We start from the raw sequence: 17,688 nt of genomic DNA, 5'->3' as shown, positions 1-17,688 counted from the left end.
CCTATCTGGTAGAGCAGGGAGTTAAATAAAGATTGCACTTGTTTCAATGATTGAAGCTCTTGAACTCTACTTCATTTGGGGTATCTATCAAAAAATAGTCCTTGCTGAATGTAGGACATAAGGAATTGTACTTGCAGATTTACTTTGAAGATCAGCTATTTATTTCCTGTCTGTGTATTATGTGATTCTGTGCTGTGCAAAGACTCCCTCTTGCTGAGAGAGTTTTTTAATAAAACTTGGTAACTGATGTCTAGAATTACATTAATACTGATAGAGTAACAGCATTTTCTACTCCTTAGAGAGGATCTTCAAAAAAAGTAGTAGCTACTTCCAAATGACTAAAAATTTCATGCATACTCCATAACCAAGAAACAAGTTAAATAACCTTGTGAAAGTAAGCTGGTGTCATTGGTGTGGTAGTGATCTAACCAAGGGTACTATTGCTTATGAATAGGGCCTGTAGTCATAGGCCCCTTGGAAGTACACCGTAGAAAATAAAAAAAAATAAAAAATTGGCAACTGTGAAACACACTTCTAGAATTTAGCATAATCTAGTTAGACTGTAGGTATCCCACTCTTGAATAAAGGCTGCTATTCATCTGATGTTGAGACAAATCAAAAACCCTGCTGAGAACTTTAATAAGATACCTAACAAGGGCAGTTCTCCACTTTAGGCAGTCTGGCTAGCTGGCAGTCACTGCTGTGCAATTTCAAGATGCTGTAATATAATATGCCCCAAGATAATATAATAGACCTCTAGAATGCTTCAATAAATTTCTGTTTTGTATAATCATTATTGAGATATTATATACATATATGTGTATATGCACATAAACACACATATATGTCTCTACTCCATAAAATGAAATGAGACAGTTGGATGAAGTTGTATCACCATCTGAAATGCTTGACTATGGTACTAATCCTTCCACTCCAACCTATAAGAGCAAGCTCTAAAGGCTTGTGTTTTAGAGACAAAAGTCCAACATTTAAATGCTGCTGCTATATGCTAAGAATTTAATTGAAAGTATAAATCAAAGTGAGTGTCTTTAGTACCTAAACTCAATCAAACTGAAACTTAATAAAGAAAGAAAAAGGGAAGAACTTTGTAATTTTTTTAAAAAATTGAACTTTTTATACTTTTTTCCATTTCAAAAATGTAAATTCACACTTTTAAAATTAGCAGTAGCTTTGAAAAACTAAAAGAGTCTTACAGTTAAAAATATCAGTGATATTTTTCAGGTTATTTTCAATATTGTTGAAATTATAAGTAGCAACAAGCAGTTTCTGTTGAATGACTAAAAATTATTCAATAAAGCATTCCAATGAAGCCTATTGACAACAAAGGTAGCTTTTATTTTGAGAACAGATTTTTTTTTACAAATTTAAATGGGAAGAGTTGAAGTAATTTCTTCCATTCACCTTGAGAAAGAAATCTGTGGGAAGCCAGAAGGATTATGTCATATGAAACATTTCTGCTCGAAGAAACTTTGATAGGAAGGAGTGTTCCACTAAAAAAGTAGAAGAGAACACAAGACTTTATTCTCAGGAAATAATTTTTTCTTAATATCCAGTTGAAATGTACATGAATATTTAGAATACATTGTTTAATGAGAGGGAGGTGCAGAAGCAGTTTGATAAAGTCAGCTTTTTAATAAGAATCCCACCTATTTTTTCTACACTGCTCATTTTTTTTTTCACAAGTCATGCATCTGATCTTTGTCTCGCTAGGTGATTCATATTTCTCCCTACCCACCTAGATATGACCCACAGATCTTTGTTACAGCCTCCACACTTGTCAAGTCTTCTCCTAGAATTTGTTCCTGTTAGTTTGCTAGCAAAACCCTGCATAGTCTTCTTTACTGGGTGTCTGTAAGGACAATTTAGAGTTACTTGATTTTGCCGTGAGTGACAAAGTACTTACCTTCCTATAATGCCATTATTTAGTTGAAGCAGGCCCTGACAGCTTCTTATAAATAGGATATTGTTAAAAATATCTGAAGTCTACATTTTCTTGCTTGGATTCTTGTAATTTTACCTAATAAACTAGTTTTTGTTCTTTAAAACAAATTGCTGCTGGACATGATTACATTTTCTCTATCTTTAATATAAATAAAGGAAACAGTTATAAATAGTTGATGAGAATCTGTGCATGCATAGTGATTTTTAATTGCTGAGAGGTTTCTACTACATTCAGCTTGCAGATGGCTCTATTGTTATTGTGTTGGTCACATTGTAGTCGGCTAACTTATTTACTGCCTTCCCAGCTATATTTTGGGCTTTGGACTATGCTTTAATAAGCCCAGATGGATTTCAGCCTAAGTAAGTAATAGATTTACGTCTATACCCTAAATATAAAATATAGATTTAACACACTAAAAATATTGCTTCAGCAGCAATACTGATAGTTACATTTATTATGTGATATTCCTGTAAATAGGTAAAATTATATACCTTATTTGGGGGCAAATTATGTTGTAATCCTTAAATGTTGGATCATATTATCAAAATCCGTAATGATGATTTTGTTCATCTCACAAAAGTTCTGGGTTTATGCTTAACATATTCAGCAAAATACCTATGTATGTCCTGAATTTGAACAACTGCTTAACTTAAAATGTTATTAAATAACAGGCAATGTTCAAAACAGATTTATGTAATTTGGTGATGTTTTTATGGAACATTTATTTTAGTTTGAGCATAGCTAAAGATTAGTCAGTCTGTATCTCCTGTGAGAGTGCTGATAACACAGTGGAGCCTAACCTTACTGAAATCAGTAGTAGATCAGTCCATTGACACAAAAAAAAGCTGGACCCCACTTAAAGAAGGTGTGAATATGTTTACATATGTAAATGAAGCATATCACTTGTTTAGGTGATTTCATCTTCTCGACAGTTAACGTTTTCCTAATAATTATTACCCCTACTATCTGCCACATGCCTTACTCATTCCAATGTGGGGCACTGCTTGCTGTTGTGGTGGTGTATCAGTTGACAGCTGCATGAGACTTCAACCAGACTGCAGCTGCATTCTCTACCTTGATCTTTTCCGACAGTGAGGATGCTGCTGCATGCTCATGGTACTGGGAGTTTCTGTGAAAATCCTGCAGTTAAAAAAGAACTGCACTGCTTAGTCAAAGCGCCTCTGACAGTTAATTTTTTCTTGAATAAGAAAATATGATTTTACACATTTTTTCTCCAAAACACACGGTAGAAAAAGAAGTCAATGCTTCAGATTCCTAGTAGCTGTGTTTCTCAACAGAAACTGACACTTTACTGCTATAGTTAGCAGGCAGTCCAATGGCAAAGATTTTTAGTAAGTATTCTGTACTAAATAGGGCTGTAGAGCTGAAAAGAAGTAAATGTGGTAGGTATGTTTAAGAAGGCACAGAACACATACATAGCAAGCACCATTAGTCTTACTCCAATGATGTAAATGTTTCAGAAAAGTTTTTCCTTTGAAAAGAGAGAGAAAAAAGCAGGAGTGGATATGAAACTGAAAAAGTAGATAGTACATATTCACCAAGTCCATCATGCTGTACTCATCTGATATTTTCTTTGATAAGGAATATCCTTTGATAAGTATGTGCAACATTACTGGTTAAACTACAGAAGATAATGGAATAGTTTAAGAAAGGTACAGTGCCTAAAAATACAGTATTAGGATTAAGATTAATGTTAAATTGAAAGGAATTTAGTAATGGTACTTCTGAAGAATTGTCACAGAGATAAATGTTATTTAATATTTTAATTTCTGACTGTAGTAGTGTTCTGGTAATTTTTTTATTCCATCCAAAAGGTAGAATATATTGTCAGCATGTAATGAAATGTCTTAAAAACACAAAATGTGATTAACTTATCTTGTTATCAAGCATGATATCAGAGCACCTCTGCTATGAATAAAGGTTGAGAGAGTTGGGCTTTTTCAGCCTGAAGAAAAGAAGGCTCAAGGGATACCCTATAGCAGCGTTCCAGTGCTTAAAGTGGGCCTATAGGGAATCTGAACAGGCATATTTTACAAGGACATGGAGTGACAGGACAAGGGGTAATAGCTTTACACTGGAAGAGGGTAGATTTAGATTAGATTAGATATTAGGAAGAAATTCTTTACAGTGAGGATGGTGACACACTGGCACAGGTCGCTCAGAGAAATTGTAGCTGCCCCATCCCTGGCAGTGTTCAAGGCCAGGTTGGATGGTGCTTTGAGCAACCTTGGCTAGCGGAAGGTGTCACTGCCCATAGCATGGGGTTGGAAGTAGATGATATTTAAGGTCCCTTCTTACTCAAACCATTCTGTGATCCTATGATTCTATGATCATTCAGTTAGGGATCATGTTAATAATCTCTGCTGTAAGAAAGGAATTTTGGCCAAATAACAGAGGGGGACGAAAAACCAAGGGTTATTATTAATCCATGAAGGAAAGTTAGCCATCAGTGTAATGTGGCTATGAAAATGGCAGACACAATATTAGGATTTACCAGTTGCAATATTTCTTTAAAAAGATGAAGTAGTAGCACCATTACAATATTCATGTGAAAACAGAGGAATTCTGTTTTCAGCCCTAAGAACACCATCAAATTCTAAATGGAATAAGCTTGGAAAATATTATTCCGCTGATCAGGAAAAAGAAGAGCCTATATTCTGTCAACCTAAAATACATGGCTCTTTTGGTCAAGGAAAATAAAGATTGAGAATGTCTGAAGTTAAACCCAAGAAATAAGTGCCAGCAGGGGAAAGCATTCCTTAAAAGATGACATTGATAAGAGAAAAAGTGACTATCAACTGGTAAGGAATAGATTCAGGCCTGAATTTTCAAATTTACAACTATATTTGGAAGTTTTTTGAGAAAACTTTCAAAGGAATGACAAGGTGAAGAATTAAACTTGGTTTTGAATGGTCCTCCGTTAGTTCAAGAAATGGGTCACGTATGCATCACATATTTTGCTTTGCCAAGAGGTGTGTTGGTATCTTTATGGCTGATCAAAAATATTAGAGCTGTGAAATGGTTTTCTGGTTTTGCTGTGAAGAGTTGTAAGTAGTTGTAAGTTGTGCAACTAGGGTTAGAAGTTGTATGCTTCACAATAAGCGTGTGTTTGCAGCAAGAAACAACTGTGTCTAAACATGATTAAAAGCACAATGATTGTAGATTCAGACCAGTTTTTCAGCTGATTTTGGTGAATATACATCAATTTTCAGTAGCTGAAGGCTGTGTACTTACACTTATTTTTTAAATTCCAAGAGCTAAAAATTCTTCAAGGTTTCTATATCAATATATAAGACAGATATAGGAAAATCATTAACTTAAAGTGACATAAATTGGTTATACATATTTTAAACATAGAAGTGAATTAATCCTCATCATTACTGAGCAGACTTTAGAATAGTTTTGTTAAAATTCAAGTTATTAAAGATTATTATTAATTTGCCTGTATCTGAGTAATTACTTAGCAGTCAGTGTCTGCTTGTTTCTTTCTCCTTCTCCACAAATTTTCATTCCTTCACATAGACAGCTGAGGTTTTTTAATCTCTTCTTCCTTTACCACACTTCTCAGTCCACAACAGTTTGGTGAGAGTTGCTCTCTTCACATTCTTTCTCCATATTGAAGCATTGTTTTCTTCTTGTGTTTAGAACAAGATGAATAACCCAAAGTAAATAAGAGTTAAATTAATCCTTCCCAGGTATTTTTCCTGAGAAGGACAATGTATGTGCAAATATGGAAAATAAGACAAATCTTTCTAGCACTGTATCATCATATATTTGTCACTGTTGTACTGGAAGGAAGGAGAAATTTTTAATTGACAGATCAATATTCCCTCAAATATAAATCACTTTATCTTTGAGAAGACAAAACTCATCTCTCTTTTTTTTTTTTTCTACTGCAGTTCTTTGTTTAAAATATTGGGATGCTCATTGTTAAGCATTATGTAGTTAGGTCAGATTCTGAAAACACAAGATGTAGAAAGTCAAATAAAACGATCTATTAATACTGTGAACCTATGTTAGTACAAACATTTTCATTGTGAATCAATCATGTAGGCTTGCCTGCTTTGATTCACATTATGTGAGCAGTAAGCCATAGATTGATTTTTAACCACTAGAAAGGAGATGAATTATAACATTCCCCAAAAAATCCTCCCAAACATTAGAAAAGGACTCTGCAGCTCAGTACCTGAAAGGCATAACATAGCAATGAACCAGGTGTGACAGTTGATATTCCTTCCCTGAGACTTAACAAACACATCTACAACACTTGAAACCTACACCTGAAAATAAACAAAATGTGAAGGTGATGAGAGTTTAATGAAAACAATATCTAACTTCAATCAGTTATGGTGGAAGCTCCCTAATTTTCACTTGGCTAACTCCCAAACTCCATAAATTTAAGTGAAATGTTAGAATCATAGTTAGGGTTGGAAAGGACCTTAAGATCATCTAGGTCCAACCCCCCTGCCTTGGGCAGGGACACCTCTGTCCAGCCTGGCCTTGAACACCGCCAGGGACAGAGCATTCACAACTTCCCTGGGCAACCCATTCCAGTCTCTCACCACCCTCACAGTAAAGATTGTAAGCCCTCTCTATCATGTGACCCGGAAGAAAAATTATTTCAACTGGGGCCCTGTTGAACACTATCCAGCACCTTCAAAAGGAAAAAAAATGTCCCTGGATCTGATGGCAGTGCAGCTACTTCAGCTCCAAGCAAAGCAGCCTCTTGCTGCTACCACCAGCCTCAGCGACAAGTACAGCAGCTACCCAACCCCCCACAACAGATAGTGGCAGCCTATGAAGGGGCTCAAGCTGCTTCAGAAGTGATTGGCACTGAAGCACAGCTCCTCCTGGCATCCCGGTTGCCTATGCTGGGATGGATGTTCAAAGGCAGGGTCTCCTCTACACATCATGCAACTGATGCTACATGGAGGACGATGGCTGAAGTACAAATATGGGGAGGCCTGGCAGTACAACTGTTCCTTATATCCAATGTAAACTTCCCCTGTTTAAGTTTTAACCTATTTCCCCTTGTCCTATCACTACAGTCCCTAATGAAGAGTCCCTCCCCAGCATCTCTATAAGCCCCTTGCAGATAGTGGAAGGCTGCTATGAGGTCTTCTTGCAGCCTTCTCTTCTCTAGGCTGAACAGCCCCAACTTTCTCAGACTCTCTTCATTGTGCTATCTGCATAGCGGTAGACATACGTATTTATTCAGAAGCTGTAAAACATATTCATTACTTAATCATATTCTTTATGGGCATTGCACAATGGTGGTTTGTTTTTTTGTTTTTTTTTTTTTTTTTAATTAGATCAGGCACTTGGAGTCCCACATCATCTTATAGAAACATTTCGTAATTAAATTTATAGCATTCTGTTTATTTAGTAGTGGCCAGTCCTGAGAAATCCTTAATGTAGACAGTCTTTACTAAAAGTAAGTTTCTCACTATCAAACACATGAAATGGTAAAGTGTATCATAGAGGATAGTATGGATATATGTCTATAACAATATATTTACCCTAAGCTTTGTGGTGTCCTGACAGTTTTAAGAGCTGTAAGGGTTAACAGTCTAAAAATTTGCTGCTCTGAGCTGGTCTTGCATGGTACTCAGCAGAGAAGGAGACAACAGGCCCCCTACACAGGCTCTTTCTCAGAATGTCATATTTACTTCTTCTGATGGACTCCTCATAACAATATGAAGAGCAAGCACAAGTTGCTTTCTCATTCTTCATTAGCACATAATACAGGATGACAATTTTGATTATGGTTTCTCTTATTTCTAACGTAGCAAGTAATCAAATGATAAAGCATAAACCTTTTTTGGTTTTGTTTTGAAAATGAATGTAACACCTTACTTAGTGCAATTCTTTGGTAAACATTTTTGGAAGGTTGTAGCTATAGCTACATTTTGGAATTGCTCAGATGTTCAGTATACATCAAATCTGCATTCTTCTCTAAGGCTATGTTACATTTTGCTCCAGACAATCAAAGATCTTAACTAAGGAGACTCCAGTACTCTTGGTATCAGCAAATTACTTTCGAAGATGAAAAAATGTCTTTAATTTAGCACAGTATGCTGTAAAAGAGTAACGTACTTAAAATGTTTTTGCCTCCCAGTGCATACCAAATTCTACTCCTTAATAAGTATGTACAAAGTAGTCCTTCTGGTGTAGCAGTTGCTGTTAACAAAGGGTAGAATTCTTTGCTGAGAGGTGAAGCATGAATATTCTCTAAGGTGTTCACTAGTTTGCATGCCTTCTTAATTAGAAAATGCCTTATGAGCTCCCAATGCATTCATCTTTGGGACATAGTTTACAGGAAGCTTACGAGGGGGTTTTATAAGCTGATACAATACCATCAAAGACACTTTTCTTGTTCAACTGATTGAAGATAAAGAAAAGACTCTTTGGTTTGTTTTCTGAATTTCTTCAGTATGAAGTTTTTGATTATGTTTTCAAGACCCATGTAAATCAGTTTTCTGCAAGCAGTCACCTTAATTTACACCAACTGAAAATTTGGTTTACTGTTTTCCTTAAATAATTGACCTTAAATATTTTGGTTTACTTTAAGGTTTTGGTTTACCTAAGGCTTATCTTAAATAATTTGCATTGCATTAATAAAGATGTTCATTAAAAAGGACTTTGAATGTTTTGAGTCAGCTTTTCTTCTGTGCTGTGTGCACACTTGTTTGTGTTTGCTTTTCCTTTCTAGACTGGTGTCACTGTTTCTTTTTGTATCCTCTCTTCCTTTCTACCTACCCTACCAATGCCCTATCAAGCATCATTGATTGTCAGCTTGAAAGTAAATGTCATACTATTGTTCAAAGGGTGAGCTCAAATCAAAACAGAGGATTGGAGAGCTTCCTCCCTGTCCTGCTAACATTTTTTACACTAAACATTAACTTTACAACGTACATTTATTTTAAAGATGAGTTTAAACACTAAATTCAAGCCTTCTGCACTTTGGAGATTTTCTTATAAAATCAGATCTGATCCTAGACACAACACTGTTATGCTAGCATTGTTTGAAGTTAGTATTAGTGGTTCTCATAGGTTGACTTCTTGACAGATTTATGTTATTTTGTTTCAAGCTGGAGTTTCATTTACACTATTTAGAATTTTCTCAGTATATTATTACAGTGTTCATCAAAAGTACACTTTCCAGAGCTGTTAATTAAAAGGGCATGCTGGGATAAATAAACCCATATGCTGTTGATTAACCACCTTTTAGGGGTCAACAGTTGGGATCTCCTGCTGTGCTTATGTTAATTGTTGTCCAGAATTTTACCAGGAACTGTTTTGCCCATATGGCACTTGCTGGAAATGTAAGGTCTATAAAGAGAATGAACAAAACCCAAAGAAAAAAGGTATCTCGGGCTCTGCTGTATGTGTGGTGGCTTCATGGTGGTACTTGACCTGCTCCATTACATGAGATATGGAAAATTTTAAAAAGCAACTGAGAGCTTACATATGTGGGTATACGTGTGTATGCATCGTTATCATGTCTATGAATACCTACCACTATTTATAGAGAGAATAGCTAATTGCATGTAAGGAAATAGACATGTTGATTTTTAAGACTTACGTTTCCTGAATAATGAAAAATAAAAAGGGATATGTCCTGGGTTCAGGACATTTTAAAGTCCGAAACTACACAGCAAAGAAGTGTTACTGTTGATTCTGAAAATGTTGTTTTTCAGCTGAACAGAAACCACGTTTCCTTGTAAAACCCAATATATACTGACATTTCTTTTTGTTAGTTAATTATCCCCTGAAGATGTCTGTCTTCATGGAAGGTGAATCACAGAATTGTCTATAAGGGTGGAAGATTTGCCCTTTGATTCTCCTTTTTGAAGTCTAAAAACACACTTACCTTGATTCTCCTTTTTGAATTCTAAAAACACACATTGATTCTCTTTTGTGAATTCTAAAAACACACTTACCTTGATTCTCCTTTTTGAAGTCTAAAAGCACACTTACCTTTACTGAAAACTCTGTTTGTATTCTATATAAGTTTTAGGCGTATAAATTTTGCACTTCTATCTTTCATGATGTAAAGGACTTACGAAATATTTTGCAGATGAGTTAAAAAGAAAGACCACAAAATAAACAAACCATTTACCATAGTATTTTATGCAAGAGATTTAAATCAGACTAAAAGTCTGTCCAAGACTGTTAAGAGTCAGTATCTCTTCCACCACATTTCTGCTGAAATTATGAAGAACTGCTGTCCAGGTTTGCACTTCAAACAGTTATATCATCGGCTGGGTCTGAAGTTGGAGAAAAATATACCACCAAAAAATTTGTATTGATCATTTCTTTTACTTACGGTGTCTTCTTTCTCCTTTTTAAGAGGGAAAATCAATCACTGTTAAGAAAGCCTCAAACTTTCATACAACATTTTGTTTCACACAGAAACAGACAAAAGGAGTAATTAAGGTCTGGATTAGTTTAATTTTGTTTGACAGTTCAGAAGGAGGTAGTGGGTGACACACCTAAATAACTGATCACAGTACCTCCAAACATGGGTAGGACACACCACTGTTTTCAATGTGATGTTGGCTGCCTAATAGTTGCTTTGTGGTGAGCAGCTGAATGCTGGTTTCTATTGACGATCTGGCTCTGCATACAGTTCTGTCCATCAGAGAATGAGAAAATCCTGTGACAAATCTTCTTTATTCAAGCAGAACAAATTAGCAGTCCTGGTGTTTCACAGACAACCAAAATGATGATAACCATACGGCTGCCTCCACTCACACTGAAATGACTGTGACTTCAGCTCAAGAAAAGCTGGAAAAGATGATGGCTGGATGATGACAACATGAAGTGCTTGAATGGGCTGAATGTTCTGTGATACCACAATCTCACAGAAGAAAAACAACTCCTCCTCGTCCAGGCCATATTCGTATTTCACGTTGTCTGACAATCAGCTTTGACTAAAGAGAAATAGTAACATGGGATTTTCTTTTCTTTTTTTTTTAAGAAAAAAATACCTATTTTAAATAAAATATTGCATGGATACAGCTTTGCTGAGCACAGAGGCAAAGTTATGTCTCATAGTGTGAGGTGTCCCTGCCCATGGCAGGGGAGTTGGACCTAGATGATCTTAAGGTCCTTTCCAACCCTAACTATTCTATGATTCTATACTATGATTCTCCCTAGGCTTTTCAGATTTTGCCATGCTTTCAAACAACGTACACATATTGTTTGGCATGTCTGTTCGTAACATCCTTTGGTTCCTTATTGATCAGAGGGACTAGTCGAGAAACCCAGAATCTCAGTCTGCTTCCTCAGACTTCTTTCTCTTTCCAATAACTTGCAAAATAATTATTTAACTCTTCTCTATGAAGAGCAATTACAAACCACAGACAAGTCATTGTACAGGAAATGCCTCTGAAGCCATTCAACTTTGAACCAGTATCAGCAACAGTACATAAAAACTATGAAAATAAAGATGAAAATGTATTACTTGCTTGCTTGCTTGCTTTTTCTCTCCTTTCACACTTGTCTTTTGCCTAGCTCCCGGTTCCCTGGCTGTATAGCTTGTTTCTTACTCTTCCGTGGTGTCCCTCTGCATACTTTTCCTGGTTGTTGTCAGGGAGGAACCAGCATGGGGATTGCTCTGTTACTTTACACAGGGCCAGGCTGGAGTAATAAGAGGTTCCTTGGACAGAGAAGGTAAAACAATGAGTCAAGACCAAGGTCATCCTGGGAAGTCCAGTGAACAAGTCAGGATTGGCAGGGGCAGAGCTGGAGACCAGCACTCCTAATACATTGCTGGGGGAGGGACTGATGGCTTGGAGATGGGCTGAAATGGAGTCCTGGGACATTGTCAGAGTGGAGGGAGGCACAGGTGGAGGCTGAGCAGGGACAGGTAGGCATCTTGGTGCTCTCAGGGCCATGACAGATTATAACTATACCTTGTTGAGTTTCCTCTTTCACTAGATATCATTCTAATTATCTCCAATTTCATATTTCATCCAACATAAATAATTATGCAAGGCTTCCCCCACCCTCAGTTGCCCATTGATCCAGCCTGTCCAGATCCCTCTGCAGACCCTTCCTATACTTCAGCAGATCAACACTCCCAGCCAGACTGGTGCCTTCCTCCAATTTACTGAGGGTGCACTCAATCCCCTCATCCAGATCATCAATGAAGATATTAAAAACAAAACTGTCCCTAACACCAAATCCTGAGGGATATCACTGATGACCAGTTGCCAACTAGGTGTGATACCATTTACCACCACTGATTCCAATCCAGTGAAGAATACACCTTCCTGGGCCATGAACAGCCAATTTCTCCAGGAGGACACTGTGGGAGGCAGTGTCAAATGCTTTACTTAAGTCCAAATTGACAATGTCCACAGCCCTTCCTTCATCAGTTCATTAGTGTTTTCCCATCAATACAGAGCTCTGCTTCCTCTTTGTTTATTATAATTAATGGGAAGATAAGTAAGCAAGTCATCCTGCTAGAACTGCCAGTTTCAGGATGATAAAAAACAATATAAGTGAAATGAAGAGAAAAAAAATGGAAATTAGTAGTGTTTGCAGAGTAACACAGAAATAGTTGTTCAATTCATATTTACACTGAGTCTGTGTTGGTTTTCTGAGAGATGTCTTAGGTATCAAGTATATTCTCTAACAGTACTCCAAAATATCCTTCAGGTTTTCTGAATGTAAACTCATCAGATGCAGCTCATATGGCAGTACCCCCTCAAGCTTCTTGAAGAACTCCGGGGCAAACTTTTTACAGGATGGCCACTAAATTTGTTGAACAACTTCAAAGATCAGGCAAAATCCTGTTTTCAGCAATGGCTGACGATTGCTGAGGGTATGCTTTTCTGTCATTTCTGGTACACTGTCAGAAACTTACTGCTTACTATTGCTAGACTTTTCCAGCTAAATTAGGTTTATTATGTACTTGGCTTCTTGGCAAACAATAGCTTCATGTGGCACAGGACAGATTTATGGGAATAAAACTGAAATTGAATATCTTATAATAGCAATTCCACACCTAAGTAAAACACTTTCTGACAATCTGCTGTTGAATGTTAAGTAATTCAAACTATAAGAAGAAATAATAAAAAAAAGTTCAAGACAAATTTGTCACTTTTTTTTAAATTCCTCAATTTATGGGCAGTGGCTACAAATAAGTTATGTACAAAAAACTAATGGCCAAATCTCCAAAATGTAAAAATAAAACAATCAGCAGCCAAAATTTACCTTCTCCTTTCCAAATGCTTAGAACATTCCCTTTAAAATACAGGAATACTATATGTAGATTTCGACAAAACTGTGTTTTTAAATCTGGAATTGGTGCTCTGCTTTACTTTTCTGTAAGAAAGGTACTATGCCGAAATAATTTGTCTTAATGAAATGCAATTTCATTATAGCACAAGGAATAGTATTATCAAAGGGTTGAATTTAAGGGGTTTAGATAGTGGGTTTGGGATGAAGTTTTTGGGATATTAAATTGTTATGAATGAAAACTTTGATGATTTTGAGTTGATTCTCAGCTGGTGTGAAGCTACTCCATGCAGTTACTCAGACTCATGCCACGTAAGGACTGACCTGCACTCTTTGTTCATTTGTACTAAAGCTGTCTTCCTCAGTATCATTCATTTAAAAAATAATTTAAACAAAATCTGTAAGAAAAGTGTACCTATAAACATCAAACCTTGCAGACAACACCTTGTTTAATTTAGTATATTTACACACACTCACATGCTAAAGCTGTTTATGATAATCAATGTGCTGTCTAATGCTCAGAAACCTGTTTTCAAATTTCAAAGCAATTTAGCCTTGGGTAAGGTAGTTCTGTAGGAGAGAATATAACCAGCCAGAGTGACTGTGATGAGTATTCTTTACAGCTTAATATACTTCTGTTCACTTGTAAATATTCTACCATAATATGCTATTAGATTTTAATTTCTTTATCACTTTTTCTTCTTTTGGTTCCTATTAGAAATGCCTGCCTGAGGCATTTAGAGATGTCATTTGACATAATGAAAGGGGACTAACATGAATGCAAATTTCCAGCAAATTTAATTTTTTTTTCTTTTAGAGGCAAATTGTCACAAAATTTTCCTAAAGAAAATTCAACTCTTTTGGCAGTTTTGCTATGTACTTCTGGAGATTATTTTACCCGCCTCACTTTCAATGGCAAATTCAACCTTTTGATCCAGAGAATTCAGTTTTAATTTAAAAGAGTGAATTTAAATGGTTAGCTAAAGTGATTGAAAGTACCTTCAGACGAATAGAAACAAAGAATATAGAATTTTCCTATTTCTCATTAGTCATCCTAGAATGCCAAACTGGAGTTTACCCAAAATACTGCTACACTGCTGACAAGAGTCTGGTAATAAGAAATTGAATTGTTTTGTTTTGCAGTGGTACAAATAGGGTACAGCGGAATATTAGAAAATTTATTTCTTTGGTAACTAATAGGGCAAATCAGAACATAAAAATCCAGTCCTTCCAAGGCAAGTATGCATGCTGCAAACCTTACTAATACCAGCTGATTATCCAGCAGTACCTTTGGAAACTGTAGAAAAGCACTTCCATTTACATACTTCTTTAGTGTTTACAAATCTAATTGGAGAAAATGTCCAGATTAGTCATCCTCCTGTGACTAACTTATCATTAAATTGAAAACATTAAGTAAAAGAAAAAGATGAGGGAAATAGAAAAGATAGGTCAGACATACTTTGAGTAAATAATCCAGTTCAAGCCCCTGCTACTTTAGGCAAGAACGTTTATGAACACTTCATGGCTTTCAGTATAACTGAATCTGCTTTCACCTCCAAGTCCTACACCTTTGTTTCTTGGACACAGATGCAAATGATTACTTTAGTTTTAGTACTATACATTGATTAATGTCAAGAAAATCAAGATAATCATGGGGGGACACTTACATTCATTCAATTTTTATTTGCACAAGTAAAATAACATTTATCATTCAAATTTTGGCATGTCTGCCTTCATTCTTACACTTTGCTAGTGAGTCCTTTTTCCAGTTCCCCCTCATATCTTGGCTAACTTATAATGTCTTTCTTTGGGTGATTTTCATACACTGTTTCTCGAGAATTTCTACTTTTTTTTCCCCCCATTGCTTGAAATGCAAAGTCTAGCTAGTTTAATGCTTTTAACTTAGTATTCATAGCTGGTTCTAAATCTGAGGATTAGCAAGTACCTTTTTCCCTCAGGACTTCTAACTACAGCTGAATTTGCATGGAGGTATAGAAAATTGTTCTAAAACTGCCTAAAGACTAATTCTTTTGCAGTCATTCCCCAAGTGGTTTTTACCTAAATATTCACTAAAAAAAAAGTATTTTTTAACCAATATTTCATACCAATTTTCAATGCTGCCCAACATTTTTTACTGTTATCTTTCCTTATAAGGGCATAATTTTCCACTTCTCTATTCTAGTCATACTTGCCTTCAATTGTCTTCAACTCTGGCTCCATTTCCTGTAGCACTAGTTCTGCTTTCAGCATTTTGTTTATCCTGCCCTTCATTCTCCTGCAACTTACATTCACTGAGACAAAATAATCCAGAGAATTAGTTCATAAATAGCACCAGAGAGCTAATTTATGAAATAAAAATGCTGTGAGATGAATGTTGACAAAAACGTACAAAAATTCATCTAGTTATTTCTGAACACATGCCCATTACTATTCAGCTTGTCAAACCTGATAACCACCTGTTCCAGTTCCTGTGAAGAGAAAACCATGACCATCGGGTTTTTGAAAATGGCTGTCATCTGCAGCATAGACACAGATGTACATTTCAGCTCCTGTGTCCCACCATGCTGTCCACCTGTAACTCTCCTGTGCTGGGCTAGAACTGAGTGATCTCTGCTTCCCTTCCTTGTGTGAGGTGTGTGAAGGGTGTGTCTGGAAGGAAACACAGTGTTCCAGTCTGTCTACTGGGCACACAAGGAATTTGTGAGCTCCAGCCTCCAGATAGCAATGTTTACCTTAACAGCTCTCTTTTTATTATGTGGAATAATTTGTCTTTAAAATGTGGTGGGAAATTATATTGTAGGTAATTTTTTGTTTGGTTTTGGGTTTGGTTTTTATTGGGTTTTTTTACTTAACCATTTGCAACTCATGGCAAACAAGGAAAGTTATTGTTCTTTTATCTGTTGTCCTTTTGTTAAGAATAACAAACTGTTTAACTAGTTTTGTGGAAGAAAACTTCCAATAAGCTTCTCTGATGTGATTAGATTAATGCATGACAGACTGTTTTCCTTACTCATATGAATTGAATGGCTTTCCCACAGAAATGAGGAAAACTTTTCATTGCCATTATTTCACATGCTAGTTTTGATATTGACTCTGTCCTCTTTAATAAGGTGACTCAGTAAGGTGTTTTTTCCTTTCTCCTTCCTCATAAATGTGATTTCGTGCTTAGAAAAGCAATAACATTTATTTACTATTGTTTTAATTATTACTGTTTTCAAATCTGTATCGAGGTAATGTTTAAAATGTCTTTTTTAGAAATCTGTGTGGAATTATTCCTGTAGACTCACATTCTTTGTTGTTCTAAATAACTATAGCCTATGAGGCTGATATTCCTTGTGCAGCATTCGACTGTGCTGTTAGCAAATACATCAGTGCCTGTTTTCATACCTACAGTGGTTGAAAGACTTTGGTTTGTTCTTCCCGTACATTTAGACATGCTGATAAATATTTGTCAACAGTTATATTTATTGCACCAACTCAGGAACAGAAGGAAAACTTTTCAAAACTGCTGTGCCTTCCATCCAGTACATACAAATAGCTTCTCTTCCACAGAAACATCCACAAACATATCATTGTCAATATCTCGTTCTCCTTCAGCAGTCAAAATATGCTTCAAAAATAAGTGCCGCCTACCCTTATACTCCAGTGTAACACACAAACAAACACACACTTTTCTGTAGTCCTCCCAGGCTTGGTGATTCCAACTGAAATATAGGTAGATCGCTCTCTTTCTCTTGCAGTTGCATAGTGTGTTTCTGTGAAAGCAAAACCAATTTTAGTATCAAGGGATATTTTCAAGCTTTTTTTTTTTTCTTATGTATTTCCTACCCTGAGTCTGCTGCTAGATTCTTCAGTTGCCATGGTGAGGAGGGGTGTAGGCAGTTCTTCCAGTCAGGGAAAAAAAAGTAAAAATCATGAAATGAATGCTAATGTGAGGGGAAACTGGCAATACTCCATTTTATAACTCAGTCTGGTTCATAAATAAAGTGCTTTTCACCTCAGGCTTTCATGGGGCAACACAGGAAAAGGTCATAAAATTAAACATCCATCTTGAAATATATTCCTCACTTTTTTTTTTTTTGGTAATCAAAAAAGACCATGCAGAAGAGAATAGTCCAGTGATTCAAGACACTGTGAAATTAAAAGTCCTGGATCCTACTCCAGTGCTGGTGCTTTCAGTTGTTACTGAATGAGACAGGTGAAAAATAGGCACTACAATGAGGAGCAATGACCTTTAGGAGGCCTCTGACAATTAAGTGCATGGTCTCTGTGCTTGCACCAAGCTGAGAAGCTCAGTACACAGTCTTTTTCTTAGGGTAGCATTAATTTGATGCATCAGTGTGTAATAGAACCTCACAATTAATGTTAACTAGAAAAGATGGAATGTTTTGCACATAATTGAGGTTTTTAATGTAAAAAGTTTTATCAGTCTTCAAAATATGACAATTTTCCAT

The sequence above is a fragment of the Melopsittacus undulatus genome, chromosome 2 (assembly GCF_012275295.1).
Source record: "Melopsittacus undulatus isolate bMelUnd1 chromosome 2, bMelUnd1.mat.Z, whole genome shotgun sequence".
NCBI classification, from domain to species: Eukaryota; Metazoa; Chordata; class Aves; order Psittaciformes; family Psittaculidae; genus Melopsittacus; species Melopsittacus undulatus.
Note: the sequence above shows the minus strand (reverse complement) of the source record.